This window comes from Puma concolor, chromosome B4 (assembly GCF_028749965.1).
Source record: "Puma concolor isolate L17-30 chromosome B4, mPumCon1.1.hap2, whole genome shotgun sequence".
Classification (NCBI taxonomy): Eukaryota; Metazoa; Chordata; class Mammalia; order Carnivora; family Felidae; genus Puma; species Puma concolor.
This window is the reverse complement of record NC_141673.1, coordinates 4,897,753-4,911,486: the sequence shown is the minus strand read 5'-3', so window position 1 is coordinate 4,911,486 and position 13,734 is coordinate 4,897,753. Positions and strand designations below refer to the sequence as shown.

At 57.5% G+C, this 13,734-nt stretch overlaps 1 long non-coding RNA gene across 1 annotated transcript; it reads left to right on the top strand.

Moving 5' to 3' along the window:
• Positions 1 to 7,873: 7,873 nt before the first annotated feature.
• LOC147578836 (uncharacterized) lies at positions 7,874 to 11,762 on the top strand. Its single transcript, XR_015253239.1, has 4 exons — positions 7,874 to 8,257; positions 10,009 to 10,250; positions 10,470 to 10,595; positions 11,241 to 11,762. It is a non-coding gene; the product is annotated as an uncharacterized LOC147578836 (long non-coding RNA).
• Positions 11,763 to 13,734: the final 1,972 nt, after the last annotated feature.

The window sequence follows — 13,734 nt, the reverse complement described above, 5'->3', positions numbered from 1 at the left end:
CCGCAGGAGATGCTTCTTCATGGGAAACTGGAAGTAACAAGGAGGTATCCGGCTAAGGGGGAGCACACAGCACGAACAGCAGGTGCTGGAACCTTGCAGTGCCTGAGGACAGGGAAAGCAGGCGATGAGACCGAACCCGAGGGCTGGAGATTAAGGTCTTAGCACCTGAGCCACATTGAAGACCCCAGAAGGCACACGCTCTGAAGGTCGGCTTTGGAGGAATCCCGGCGCTTTCTTCTAAACTTCGAGGTGACCAGGGTCTAAGGGCGAAATAGAAATTGTCTGCAATCCGCTCACCTGCCCCACCCAGGCCCCTAAGCTTTGGCAGCAGGATCTGGGAGCCAGAGAGGCTGGTGGTGTGAACGGAGCGGCCCAGGGGGGATGTTGGGGCCCCAGGGGGCAGGGAAGGAAGAGTCTCAGGCTCCTGGGGGAGACGCAGACCCCGAGCGTGACCAGGAGACCATTGCAGAACGTCAGCTGCGGGTCGTGACTCCGTCCTCAGCATGGGGCTTGGGCCGGAGGCCGCGGCGTCCTTAACTTGCTTCTCGCTAATTTTGGACACAATGCAGGACCCGGTTCTTTTCATCCCCTGGGTGGCCGCCCTCGGTCCACGGAGTAACGCGCTCGCTCCGGTCCTCCCACTATCGGAGCAACACACGCTCGTTACCAGGCGTTGGGAAACGCTAACTCGGAAAACCAGGAAGCACAGCAACTTCCCGGACGGTAGGGGTGCAGCGCTCGCCCCTGATGGCCCGTCCTTCCTCACCCGGGCGTCCCAGGGGGGGCTCTAAACTTCATCTGTTGGCCTCGGCGTTTCCCCACGTCCTTGAAAACGCGTTGCGGAGGGAGGAGGCCTCACCAGTTCACCGTCCACTGGTCCACTTTCGTGGGGCACTCGTGTGGCTACAAATAACGCCCTGAGGAACAGCGTGAAGGGCTTCCAGACCGGGAATTACCGGGGCAGCTCACTTCCTGAACCGCACGGCGGACTTGGCCTCCAGCCAGCGTGAAGTTCGCCTTCCCCCCCTTCCAGAGGGCCACTCCCCTGCCCCCGCAACCTCCCCACCCCCACCCCACCCCCAGTCCAGAGGGGTCTGTCGTCACCGGTGCCGTTGAGGATCTGAAGCTGGGAGGCGGCCTGCCCTGCCCCAGCGCTGGCCCTCTGACCCCCACGAGGATGAGGTTTGCCCGAGGGCCTCCCGTCGGTTCCCCGGAGCCTGGCTGGGGCTGAGGCTGGGAGGCTGGGAGGCCTGCTTGCCTGAGAAGCCTGCAGAGCCGGGTCCGTGGCCTTGGCCAGCGGCTTCCTAACCTGTAAATGGAGACGACGGGGGGGGGGGGGGGGGGGGGGGAGCAGGTCACGAGAGAACGCATGGACGTTCTCCACGCAGGGACGGGCCACTGCACGATCTCCTCTCACAGCCCATCCCCCCGGGCTGGCCCAATTCAGGGGGACGGGCTGTTCCCTGGTCCGGGGCCGCTCCGGCCTCTTCCCAGAACAGCAGCGGATCAAATGCGTTGGGCTCCTGGACTTCGTCAGCGACTTATTTATTTCCCTGTGCCTGGCAGGAGTTTCCATGTAACTAGAGAAGCCTTTTTCAAATTATATGTTCCCTCCACCGGCCACGCGGTTTGGAGGCTGGGGAGAGAAGGGGGTGTGTCAAGATCCTCGTGTCTCAGAACCTCATCCTATTTCGGAGGCCCAGGGCCCCATCGAGGGGCCGCCTAGCTCTTCGGAAGGGCAGAGGCCAGAGAACCCCGCCAGCTCCGGGAGGCCAAGCACTGTGGCCGGGGAGCCAGGCCCCAGCTCAGGGGAGGCTTGGGTCGCCCATCTGTTTGCTCACTCCCACACTCAGTCACTGGCCCCGTGTCCCTGGTGTCCTCGGTGTTGGAGCCTGGCCGGTGGTGGGGCGGGGGCTGGGGACTGACAAATAAATCAGACAAAACCCTCTCGCCAAGTTACCGTCGGGCTCTGGAGGAGAGATGGGCACCAGAAACCTGTAATTACATGCACACAGTTGTTGAAAATATATTTTCTGAGCGTTTATTATGGGTCACAAACTGAGCTGAGAGGTTCCCGTTATGAGAATTCCGTGAGCTGGGACTGAGTCCGTCCTGGGCCCTTGCTGGGTGAGCCAGACAGAAGTCCTTCCACCCAGGGTCACGCCGGAGCCGCCAGCAGGAGCCCAGGGCGAACGCGGGACCCCTCCGGCTCAGCCGATGTCTCACGGGACCCGCAAGGAGGCCAGGGCGCTCCAGGGCTTCCATCAGGGCCACAGACAAAGGTCCCTTGGGCCCCTGGAGCAGGGTCACGCCTGTCCTGGGGGAGCCCCTGCAGCAGAAGGGCAGGAAGCAGCTGTGGGAAGCCGGGGGCGGGGGCAGCGGTCACCTCCACGGCCCAGCGTCTGCGGGAGCCAGCGCGGGGATGCCGCTGCTACAGGGAACAGCTGGGGCTAAGGCCAAGCCAGGCTCCAGGGCCAGACGATGCCCACTGGCGGGTGCTGCCCCATCCCATACCTGCTCCAGCCCAATGCCACAGTGAGGTGCTGGCTGGCAGGCCCGGAGGCAGGGAGCACCTCTCAGATGTAGCCCGAACTGCGACCGTTCCTGGAGGGTGAGGTGGAGATTGCGGGGCAGAGGCTGGAGGGACAAAGAGGCAACCGCACCCCAGAAACACCGAGACCAGCTTTTAAAGGCAACGGAGCGAGAAGCGGCAGGATCTCGTTCCTCGCCGACTTCCCTGTGTCCCTCTTCCTGCTTTAACCGTGTTCCAAGCCGAGGCACCCACTCCCTAGGTGGACGGTCCAGGTGACCAGGTGACACAGCAGAGAGAAAGACGAGGGAGGTAGACGGGAAAGATCTTTCTCCAGCCTGAACCCCACAATGAGAGCTCGGGCAACGGCTTCAAGTAGTGAGCCCGGCGTCTCTAGGAGCAATCAAACTGCCCCTGGATGCTCGGAGGCCAAGAAGCCAGGAAAGGAGTCTATAAGGGGATGGGGATTATAACAAGGCGCCAAAGAGGCCTCCTTGGTGCCGCTTCCAAGGTTCAGAGCCACCCGAGGCTTCTGGACAGACCAGAGAGTGCCCAGGAGCCCCCAGGGTGCTGGACAGCAGCAGTAAAGGCTGAGCACCGCCCCACGCCAGGCGCTATGCAGGACAGGAGTCCTTCTCTGCTCGTCTCAACACTTGCAAAGCACTGATTACCCTTCCACTTAAGAGATGAGGAAGCCAAGGGTCAGGGACGTGAATGACCCCCCAGGGTCGCACAGCTCCCTGGGGCAGAGCCAGGACGCGGACCCAGATCTGGCTGAGCCCTGGCTTCTGGTGGTTCCTGCATGGAGGAGTCGTTAGGGAGCACCGGGCCCATGCTGGGATGCAGGGACTTGGAAAGCGGAACAGCTGAACGCCTGCCCGCCTGCCCGCACTCCAGGCCGCCTGCTCACCTGGCCTCCACTCGAGCATTTCACACGTTTGCCTAGGCCGCTTATGACCTGACATCTCGTTTCCGGGACAAACTTTGACCAAAGCATCGCTTCGATTTCTCCCCCGCGTTCTTCAGTGGCGAGCCACAGCCACTGACCCCAGGCCCAGGGGAAGGGCCAGGGGTTTACAAGCAGCGGAGGCGAGTCCTGGGACCGCGGCCACAGAGGGGAGATGGTGATACAGAAGGCTGAGCAGCCAATTTGTCCCAACCGATACCTGTAGAGCAGGCCGCCGAACAGCTTCCAAACGTGCATTTCAAGGCCACGGGGAACGTTCACCAACACAGAGCAGCTCCCGGGCCACGAAACGAGTCTGAATACGCTTACCAAAACCATGCAGAGAATTCCTCTCTCATTGACTCAGAATAACGAAACAATCTAGGAAAGGTCCGAATGTTGGGAAATTTAAAAAAACACACAGTGAAAGCAGCCTGTGAGTCAAAGAAGAAATTCAGGGGAGGCGAGAAAATATTTTCAACGGAATGGAAATGAAAATATGTGTCAAAATCTGTGGGAAGCAGCTAACACAGGGCTTAGAGGGAATTTTATGGTTTTCAGTGTGTATATATATATACATGTATATATATGTATGTATTTTTTATTTATTTTTTTTTTTTAATTTTTTTTTTCAACGTTTATTTATTTTTGGGACAGAGAGAGACAGAGCATGAACGGGGGAGGGGCAGAGAGAGAGGGAGACACAGAATCGGAAACAGGCTCCAGGCTCTGAGCCATCAGCCCAGAGCCCGACGCGGGGCTCGAACTCGCGAACCGGGAGATCATGACCTGGCTGAAGTCGGACGCTTAACCGACTGCGCCACCCAGGCGCCCCTGTATGTATTTTTTAAAGGTTTTGTTTTTTAAGTCTATTTATTTATTGTGTGTGTGTGTGTGTGTGTGTGTGTGTGAGAGAGAGAGAGAGAGAGAGAGACAGAGAGAGAGAGAGAGAAAGAGAACATGTGAGCAGGGGAGGGGCAGAGAGAGAGAGAGAGAGAGGGGAAAGAGAGAATCCCAAGCAGGCTCTAGGCTCTCAGCACAGAGCCCATCACGAGGCTCGATCCCATGAACTGTGACATCATGACCTGAGCAGAGACCAAGAGTTGGATGCTTAACCACCTGAGTCACCCAGGCACCCCAAGATTTTGTTTTTAAGTTATCTCTACACCCAGCATGGGGCTCGCACCTACAACCCTGAGATGAACACCACACGATCCATCGACTGAAGCAGCCAAGTGCCCCTCGGTGTTTATATTTTTTTAAAAAACAAAGGTTTAAAGCCAGTAATCTAAAGAAGCTAGAGAACAGGGCGCCTGGCTGGCTCAGTGGGTTAAGCGTCCAACTTCGGCTCAGGTCATGATCTCGCGGTTTGTGGGTTCGAGCCCCACGTCGGGCTCTGTGTTGACAGCACAGAGCCCGGAGCCTGCTTCAGATTCCATGTCTCCTCTCTCTACCCCTCCCCGCCTCAAAAATAAATAAACATTAAAAAAAAGAAGCCACCCCAACACTTAGTGGCTTAAAACAATGATTAAAAATAATAGAATCTAGAGAGCAAATTAAACTCACTGTAAGTAGGAGACTAGAAATAAAGAGAGAAAACTAATGAAATGGAAAATAATAGAGAAAACTATAGAATACAAAATAACAGCCCCCCAGAGACATCCATACCTTGATCCCCGGAATCTGGGAATGTGTTATAATAGACAGCAAAGGGGAATCAAGGTCACAGCTTAAATTAAGCCTGCTGAGGGGCACCTGGGTGGCGCAGTCGGTTAAGCATCCGACTTCAGCCAGGTCACGATCTCGCGGTCCGTGAGTTCGAGCCCTGCGTCAGGCTCTGGGCTGATGGCTCAGAGCCTGGAGCCTGTTTCCGATTCTGTGTCTCCCTCTCTCTCTGCCCCTCCCCCGTTCATGCTCTGTCTCTCTCTGTCCCAAAAATAAATAAACGTTGAAAAAAAAAAAATTAAGCCTGCTGCAACAGAGAGATTATCCTGGACTATTCCAGTGGGCCCCGTGTAATCAATCACAAGGGTCCCTAAAGGTGGAACAAGGAGGCAGAGGTTCCGAGGGATGAGATCAGAGCAGGGCTGAGCCCCCCATCCCGGGCTCTGAAGAGGGAGGCAGGGGCCACAAGCCAAGGAGTGCGGGCCGCCTCTAGAGGCTGGAAGAGACCGTGAGGGACTCTCCCCGGGAGCCTCCAGAAAGGAAGACAGCCCTGCAGACACCTTCATTTTAGCCCCGTGAGACCCACGTCAGACTTCTGACCTTCAGGACCATAAGGTGATACATGGGTGTCGCTGGGCCCTAAGTCATTTCGCTACAGCGGCAACAGGAAATGAATACAAAAATCAACAAAGTCAATCATTGGTTCTTTGAAAAGATTAATAAAATAGCCAAAGCCTGGGTCACACTGATCAAGGAAAAGAAAAAGAAACACACACATACACACAAATTAGCAATACTAGGAAAGTAGAAACGTGATTACAGACCCCCTACCTACATTAAAGGATCGTAGGGGAACGTTGCAAAAAACTTCATGTCGACACATTTGATGGCTCGTGTGAATCAAACTCCTTGAAAGCCATAACTTACCAAAGCTGGCCCAAGAAGAACACAGAAAATGTAAAGACCCTCATACCTATTTTAAATAGAATTTGTAATTCAAACTCCCTCACAAAGGAAACTTGGGCCTTGTTGGCCTCACCGGCGAACTATCTCAAATATTTAAGGAAGAAACAACACGATTATTACAGAAACCCTTCAGACACCAGAGGAGGAAGGAACACGTCGCAGATTGTTCTAACGAGGTGGAGCCATCTTGCTACTTGAACTTGACAAGGACGTCACACGAGAGCGAGAGAGCGAGAGAGAGGGAGAGCGAGAGAGGAGATTACACCACAGACCAATATCATTCTTGAACGTGGATGCAAACCCTCACCACAATTATAAGCCCAGCAAAATACACAAAGAATAACGAAGCGTGACAAAGTGGGCTTTTTTCCAGGAATGCGAGCTTGATTTAATATTCAAAATCAATCAGTGCATTTCACTTCATTACCAGAATAAAGGATTTTTTTAAAACGGTGTCATTTCAATGGATGTGAAAAAAAACATGACCAAATTCATTCATGATAAAAAAAAAAAAAAACCCTTTTTTTTTTTCTTTTTAATTTTCAGCCATCTAAGAACATGAGGGATCATCACTGACTGGAAAAAGAAACTACGAGAAAACCTATAGCCAAGGGCTCAGGGAACGGTGAGAGCCTGGAAGCTTTTTCCCGGGGGGGGGGGGGGGGGGGGGGCGGGAAGGAGACCTTGTGTCCACTGTCCCCGCCTTCGTTCCACCTTGAGCCGGGAGGTCCCAGCCCGTCTCTAAGTGCCAGTGTCACCATCATCCGTGCAGAAAACCCCAGGGAATCTACAGAGTGTTCACCAGGCCCGGCCTCACGGAGGGGGAGATGGTCCCAGCATTGAATGGGGCAGCCAGGAAGGCTGAACTTGGGGAGAAGGCTGCAGGGGCTGCTTCTGCCCAGAAGGCCACCGAGGATGCTGAGTTATTTTAAGGCCAATTGCGCCGGGGTTTCTGTGGTGGCCAGGCTTGTTCTGTTTGGGAAATCAGAAAGCGGCAATTGAAGACAGCTCCTTGGCAGGACGGCTGGGCTCCGCTAATCCCGCTCCCTGGCCCCGGATGCTTGGGCCGAGGGCAGGGGGCCCACTGCCAGGTTCTCAGGGTAGGCGCTGGAGGGGCAGGGGGACAGGGGCTGGTTGTGTGGAGGGCTTCGGCCCAGATCCCTTTCATCCCCAAGTTGCACTCCGCCCCCGCCACCCTGGGGTAGGGGAGGGACCGTTGTTCAGCCAGAGCCATTCCCACCGGGAGGGCTCCCAGAAGGAGAATCGGGCCCACGTGGCTGGCAGGCCGGGTCCTGCCGAGTTCACCCTGTCAGGCGCCCCTGCCTTGCCTCAGTGCCTGGATCTGAACCCAAGACCCTCACAGGCAGGCACCAGGCCTGGAGTACTTACCGGGAACCTCCACGCTCAAGGGCACCGGCCTGGGGGATGAGCCCTGGTCCCGGAGTCCCCAGCTGAGGTCTGCCCTCTGTAGGAAACTGCCACTGAAGTCCCAGGAGGAGAGGGGTATCTCCCCCTCCGGCTCCCCAGGGCCCTTTCTGGGCTCCCAGTATCATAGCCCTTGTCACACCATTGGCAAATTGGTTTCAGAGTCCGGGTCCCCTGCTCCCGGAGCTGCCCAGGGCTCCCATCTGCAGCCCAGCCCCAAATGCAAAGCCTAGCATAGACGAGGCCCATGGAAAACATGGAAAATGGTCCTCAGATTGAACCAGACTCACCCCCCCCCACCCCCGGCCAGTGGGCCAGCAGCCCACCCAGCGCCTAAGACAGAGGGACGCCTGGGTTTCAACTGGGACAAGGGCCCAGAGCAGATGACTCTTAATGCTGGAGCCAGAACCAGAGGGAGAGCCAGGCGGCCACCCGCTCTCGGCCAGAGCCCCCACCCCTCCAGCCCAGCCCGGCAATTCTGCCCACTGGCCGCGCTGGGCCACCTCCCCCAGCCGGCCACCAGGGCCCTGTCACCACAGGAGCATCCGTGGCAGACGGTCTCCCTTTCAGCTGGCACAGCCACCGGCCGGGCTCGAACCTCCCACCTCCCCTCCAGCTCTCTCGCCCTCAGTCTGAGGGTCTGCAGGAGGACTTTGGTGACCCAGGACCATCCCTCCATCTGAAGATCCTTAATCACATCTGCCAAGTGTCTTTTGTCCTGCAAGGTAATAGACTCTCTGGGGATTAGGACGTGGACACTGGGGGGAGAGGGGGGTGCCGGGGAGAGCCACCCCGACAGCGTGGGCATTCAGTAAGGGGGTTAGAAAGGACTTACGGGGTGTTGGGGGAGTGCTGGGGGATGTGGGGGGCCTGAGGAGGTGGGGGTCTGCTCCGGACCGGCCGCTGGCAGGAAGGGGGGTTCTGGGTGACCCTCATCCACAGGGAAGGGAGCCTGGTCCTGCCCGGAGCCGGGGCTGGTGAAGCAGCCGGCACTCCTGCAGCCGGGCCGGGGAGGTTTGGTCCTTCTGTGGCCTGAACGATGTTCATGCGGTCGTCCGTGTTCAGTGATGACCCAGGGGTCTTGTCTTCGTCTTGATGATCCGTTAGCGGCCTTGTTGGATGCTGATATTCCGTGTAAGTGTCTATGTTCCACGGGAGGACAAGCTGTTTGCTCTGAAGAGGGAGGGTTCTCCGGAGAAAGGGAAGGGCTCGAATGTTCAAGAATTTTCCCGAACGCACCGCATGCTGGGATGGGGGGCTTCGGGGTGGACACGACGGATGGGCCAAGCTCTGCACTGAGGCCCCCCCCCAGGTCCCCTGGACTTCCTGTGGGGGTCAGGGGCCAGGCAGTCTGGGTGGACTGGAATCCTGGGTGGATGGGGCCGGAGGACATTCCCAAGACGAGAGGTTCAAGGTTGGATCATACCAAGGAGGTAACCTCTTGGTACCAGCTTGTGGAGGTGGGCTCCATTCAGACAGTGCCCTCCTGAAGGGAGCTGACGCTTCCAGAGTCCAAAGAGTCTGGAACCTCCTAAGAGGGACACAGTCAAGGACAACATTCCCGCCAACCCACCCGGCCCTGGCCTGGGGCCAGCGTGGAGGCCTCAAGGCCTTCCCAGCTCCCACAGCCTCCTCTCACGCCACCTGTCACTCCTGTGCGCAACACCCACGTGCGGCACACAGGTGCGATGTCCAGGGGCAACGGCCGTGCGTAAATCCCAGGTGTGGCACACGGGCGAGGCGTGCCCTTGTCGGAATAGCTCTCGGGTGCCAACTCTGTGCGGAGCTCCGCAGGGCATTTCCATCACTTGTAAGACGTTCGCTGAGCACCTGCTGTGGCCCCAGCCCTGTGCTGCGCCCTGGGGACCCAGGGCCCCGCTCCGTCATTAACAGGTGCTTGCCGGGGGGGGGTGGTGCAGAGGGACCGGCACATCCAGTGCCATCCACCGGAGCCTCTGAGACAAGGGGTCAAATCCAAGAAGCCAAGGTGCCGAAGGGGAGCCGCTGTCATGTCATCGCTACTCAGAAACCCGTATTTTCCCTTCGCGTCACCAAATGCGACCCGGCGCCCACCTTCTTGATCTGGAATAACAGCTGGGGTCCCCTGGGTAGGCGAGGCTGGGAGTCACGTTTGTTGTGCTTTTTCCGTTATTAGTTATTTTATGTATATTTTTTTTGGTAACTTTTTAAGCACCCTACGGGAGGAAAATGAATCCTGGAGCACCGGCCAATGTCCCAGGAGCCCCCGGACGGCAGCCCGGGGGTTGGGGGTGCAGGGCGCAGCTGAGCTGCAGGAGACCAGCTTCCAAACCTGGCCTTGCTGTATAAACTAGCCTCCTGTGGCCCCTCTAACAAGTGGCCACACACCTTCGGGCTTTAAACAAATCATTCTCTCGCGGTTCTGGAGGCCGGAAGCGGGCAGGGCGGCATTCTTTCTGGAGGCTCAAAGAGAATCTGTCCCGTTACTTTCTTCCAGCTTCTAGAGACCACCTGCATTCCGTGGCTTGTGGCCTCCGCCCCCCTCGAAGCCACAGGCGTGCCACCTCCTTATCCCCCTCTGTCTCTGTCCCTCCGTGCCACTCTTTTCTTACTCTGGCCCTCCTGCCTCCTTCTGAGAAGGATCCTTGTGATGTCAAGGGCACCCACTGGATAATTCAGGGCCATCCCTCCATCTGAAGATCCTTCATCACATCTGCAAAGCGCCTTTTGCCCTGCAAGGTAATAGACTCACAGGCTCTGGGGATTAGGACGTGGACATTGCGGGGGAGAGGGCGTGTGGGTTACCAGCCCGGCACACGGTGTGACACTGGGTAAGTCACTGCACATCGCTGGCCTCTGTCTCTCTGTCTGCCCTGACTGGGTGGGGGTCTGCAAGGATTCCCCCCCACGCACACACAGAGGCCTGAATCCGCGGGTTTGCACCCTGTCCCACAACAGAGACTCACCCATCAGAGAACTAAATTCCGCACAGGGCTACAGATTTGCAAAGCGCTTTTCTTACGCGCCAGGCACTGAGCAAGGGCTTGTAAAACATCTTTCAACGACTCCATCAACAATGAATAAGTAAGTAAGAACACAAACTTGTGAAATCAGCAAGCGTGACCATCCCCATTGTGGAGACAGGAGCCTGAGGCTCGGAGCGGAGAGGTCACTCGACAAGGGACTGAGTCTTGGTCTCCTGGGTGCAGGAACTGTGCCCTTCGGCTCCGGGACAGTCCAGGCACACAGTGGGCGGGGGCACAGTGGGCGAGGGCCTCGTCTGCTCACTTAGAGAAGAAAGGAAGGAAATAGAAGGTCAACCAGCTGCTGTGGCAGGGACAGGGGCCTCACCTGAGCCTCCTGGTGGTTTCCCACAGCCTCACGTGACCCTCGGAACATCTCTGTCTCTCTCTCTCACACACACACACACACACACAGACACACACGAGGTCGCTGGGGTTTCCTGCCAGGCCCCAGGGAACACACTCAGCTCTCACTGAGTTGCTGAGAGAGGCAGAGGGGCATCCTGGGAGCACAGCCACCGCCATGCTCTCCAGGGGCTCCAGGGGTCAGCTTCATTGTCACTGTTTACCGCCCCCCACCCCGTCCTAGACCCCTGGGGGGAGAAGAGCTCAAACCCCCAAACAGCCAGACATAGGGGCTTTAAAACAAAGGGTCTTGGGGGGCACCTGAGTGGCTCAATCGGTTAAGCGTCCAACTTCGGCTCAGGTCATGATCTCACGGTCTGTGAGTTCGAGCCCCGCGTCGGGCTCTGTGCCGACAGCTCGGAGCCCGGAGCCTGCTTCGAATTCTGCGTCTCCCTCTGTCTGCCCCTCCCCTGCTCGTGCTCTGTCTCTCTCTGTCTCAAAAATAAATGAAACATTAAAAAAAATTGTTTTTAATTAAACAGAGGGTCTTGGGTTCAAATACGGGCTCTGTCCTTTCGCAGTGCGTGGTCTCGGGCGTTTTTCAAACAATTTTTTTCATGTTTATTTTTGAGAGACAGAGAGACCCACGTGTAATGACACGTATCTACCATCGTGAGTGTCATAGGTGTGACCCAAATAAGGGACGCGCCAAAGGGACTGTTTACAGAGGCGTGGGCAGGTTCAGGGGCACCCAGAGGCTGTGACTGCGGGCAGCTACTCCAATCTGTGGAGCTGGAAGAAAAAAAAAGAGGAGACAGTGTTTCACACGGAAGCCCGCGGGACCTACAGCTGTGGTGGGGCCTCCCGGCCAGAGTGACGGTCCCAGGGGGCACATGGGCAGTGGGAATCTGATCCCCAGCTGCTGCTTCCATTAGCCAGCCCCACCCGGCTGGGTTGCCCATCGGGGTGGGCGCAGAACCCCGCGGTGAATGGCTCTGGGGAGAAAAGTGACAAGCGATCAGTAGTGTTCATCATGGGGCCACTCGTCAACACCTCACTGGCACCTTCAGAGTACCTAACCACTGGGGACGCTTTGGGCGAAGAGAAGGGACAAGTCCCCTCTCTCAGGGAATTTACATCCTCGTGGACAACCACAGAGAAATAACCAATGATAGAATATAACTCCAAGTGCAAACATTAGGAAGAAAACCAAAGCAGGGTGAGGGAACAAAAAAGAAGGGGCAGCTGTTTGAGAGAGTCCAGAGAACATGCTGGAAAGTCCCAGGACACACTCAGTGCCTGCACGTGCTCCAGCTGGGGCCTCTGTCCAGATGCCCTCTCCACCTTCTGGACGCCGCCCGCCGCCCACGCAGAGTTTCTTGTCCCTGGACCCTGGCAAAGCCCATCAGCACACTCCCTCTCCTGGCCTCCACTCACCAGGAAGGCCTGCTGGCTCACCTCTACCATTTTTCGAGAAATGTTTATTGATTGATTGATTGATTGACTTTGAGAGAGAGAACAAGCAGGAGACCGTCAGAGAGAGTGGGAGACAGAATCCCAAGCCCGCTCTGGCCTCGAACTCACGAACCGCGAGGCCACAACCTGAGCCGAAATCAAGAGTCAGCTGCTCAACCGACTGAACCCCTCCCCCCAGGTGCCCCCCAACCTGTCCCAGTTTAACGAGGGCAGGTAGCTTAGCTTCAAACAAGCACCATCTGGGGAGCCTGGGGGGCTCAGTTGGTTAAGCATCCGACTTGGGCTCGGGTCACCGTCTCACGGTTGGTGAGCTCGAGCCCGGCTTTGGGATTCTCTCTCTGCCTCTTGTGGGATTCTCTCTCTGCCCACTGCTCGCTCGTGCTCGCTCTCTCTCTCTCTCTCTCACAAAAATTAAAAAATGAAGCGTATTAAAAACAAGCACAATCACGGGAGAGAAAGGTAGGCTTTTGTCCTGATTACAGACAGAAATATTTGTGTAGTTGCATTTCAAAACTCAAAAACCATCACTGCACCTTAAAACACAGAAGGACCGGTAACCACGTGGGGAGGCCCCAGCCTTGCGCCCTGCTCTGATGGTTCATCCTGCCAAAGAAGTGCTAGCCACCCTCACCCCTGTCCCCCTCCCTCTCCCACCAACACAGTGTCACAAAGGAGAGGAGGTGGACCTTTGTAAACAAACGAAGGGTGAAAAGACCCCCGTCGTCCGTCTGTCCTCTGGGCTTTGGCGCCTGGGCCGCTGGATATTTCAATCAGGACAGCACTTCTCAAACTTCCCCCGAGCTTGGGAATCACCTGCGGAGCTTGTCCACACCCTGCTTTTAGGCCCCAGCCCTGGATCCTCTAAGTCTGGGGTGGGGCCTGAGAAGTGCATTGCTCACACGTGACCCCCACGGAGCAGGTGGGGCCACCCTTGGAGAACCAGAGCCCCGGGGAGCGCAGGTGCTGCAACCGCATTTGTCAGCCCCCGTCCCTGCCCCCTCGGCCAGCCGGCAGACCCCGAGCCCCAGGGCAGGGACTTGGATCTGAGTGTCTGGGTTTTCCGCCCGGTCCGCAGCGCCGCGCACAGGCCTAGGCTCGAGGAGCGGGCGCTCGGCGGGCGTTTAGGGACCGCCGAGGGGTGGGTTCCTGGGTGGCCGGAGCGCCCCATCCGCGGCGGGGCACCGCCTACAGCCCGCGCAGCGCACCGGGGTGGGGGGTCCGCGGAGGGCGCCCCGGTCCTCCCCACCCCACCCCCGGCTCCCAGCTGGGGCGAACCCCTGCCACCAACCCACCCCCCCCACCCCCCACCCCCCACCCCCCACCAGCGGCCTCGGGGCTCCTCCTCCCGCGGGTCTCCCGGCAGCGACCGGCCCTGGCGG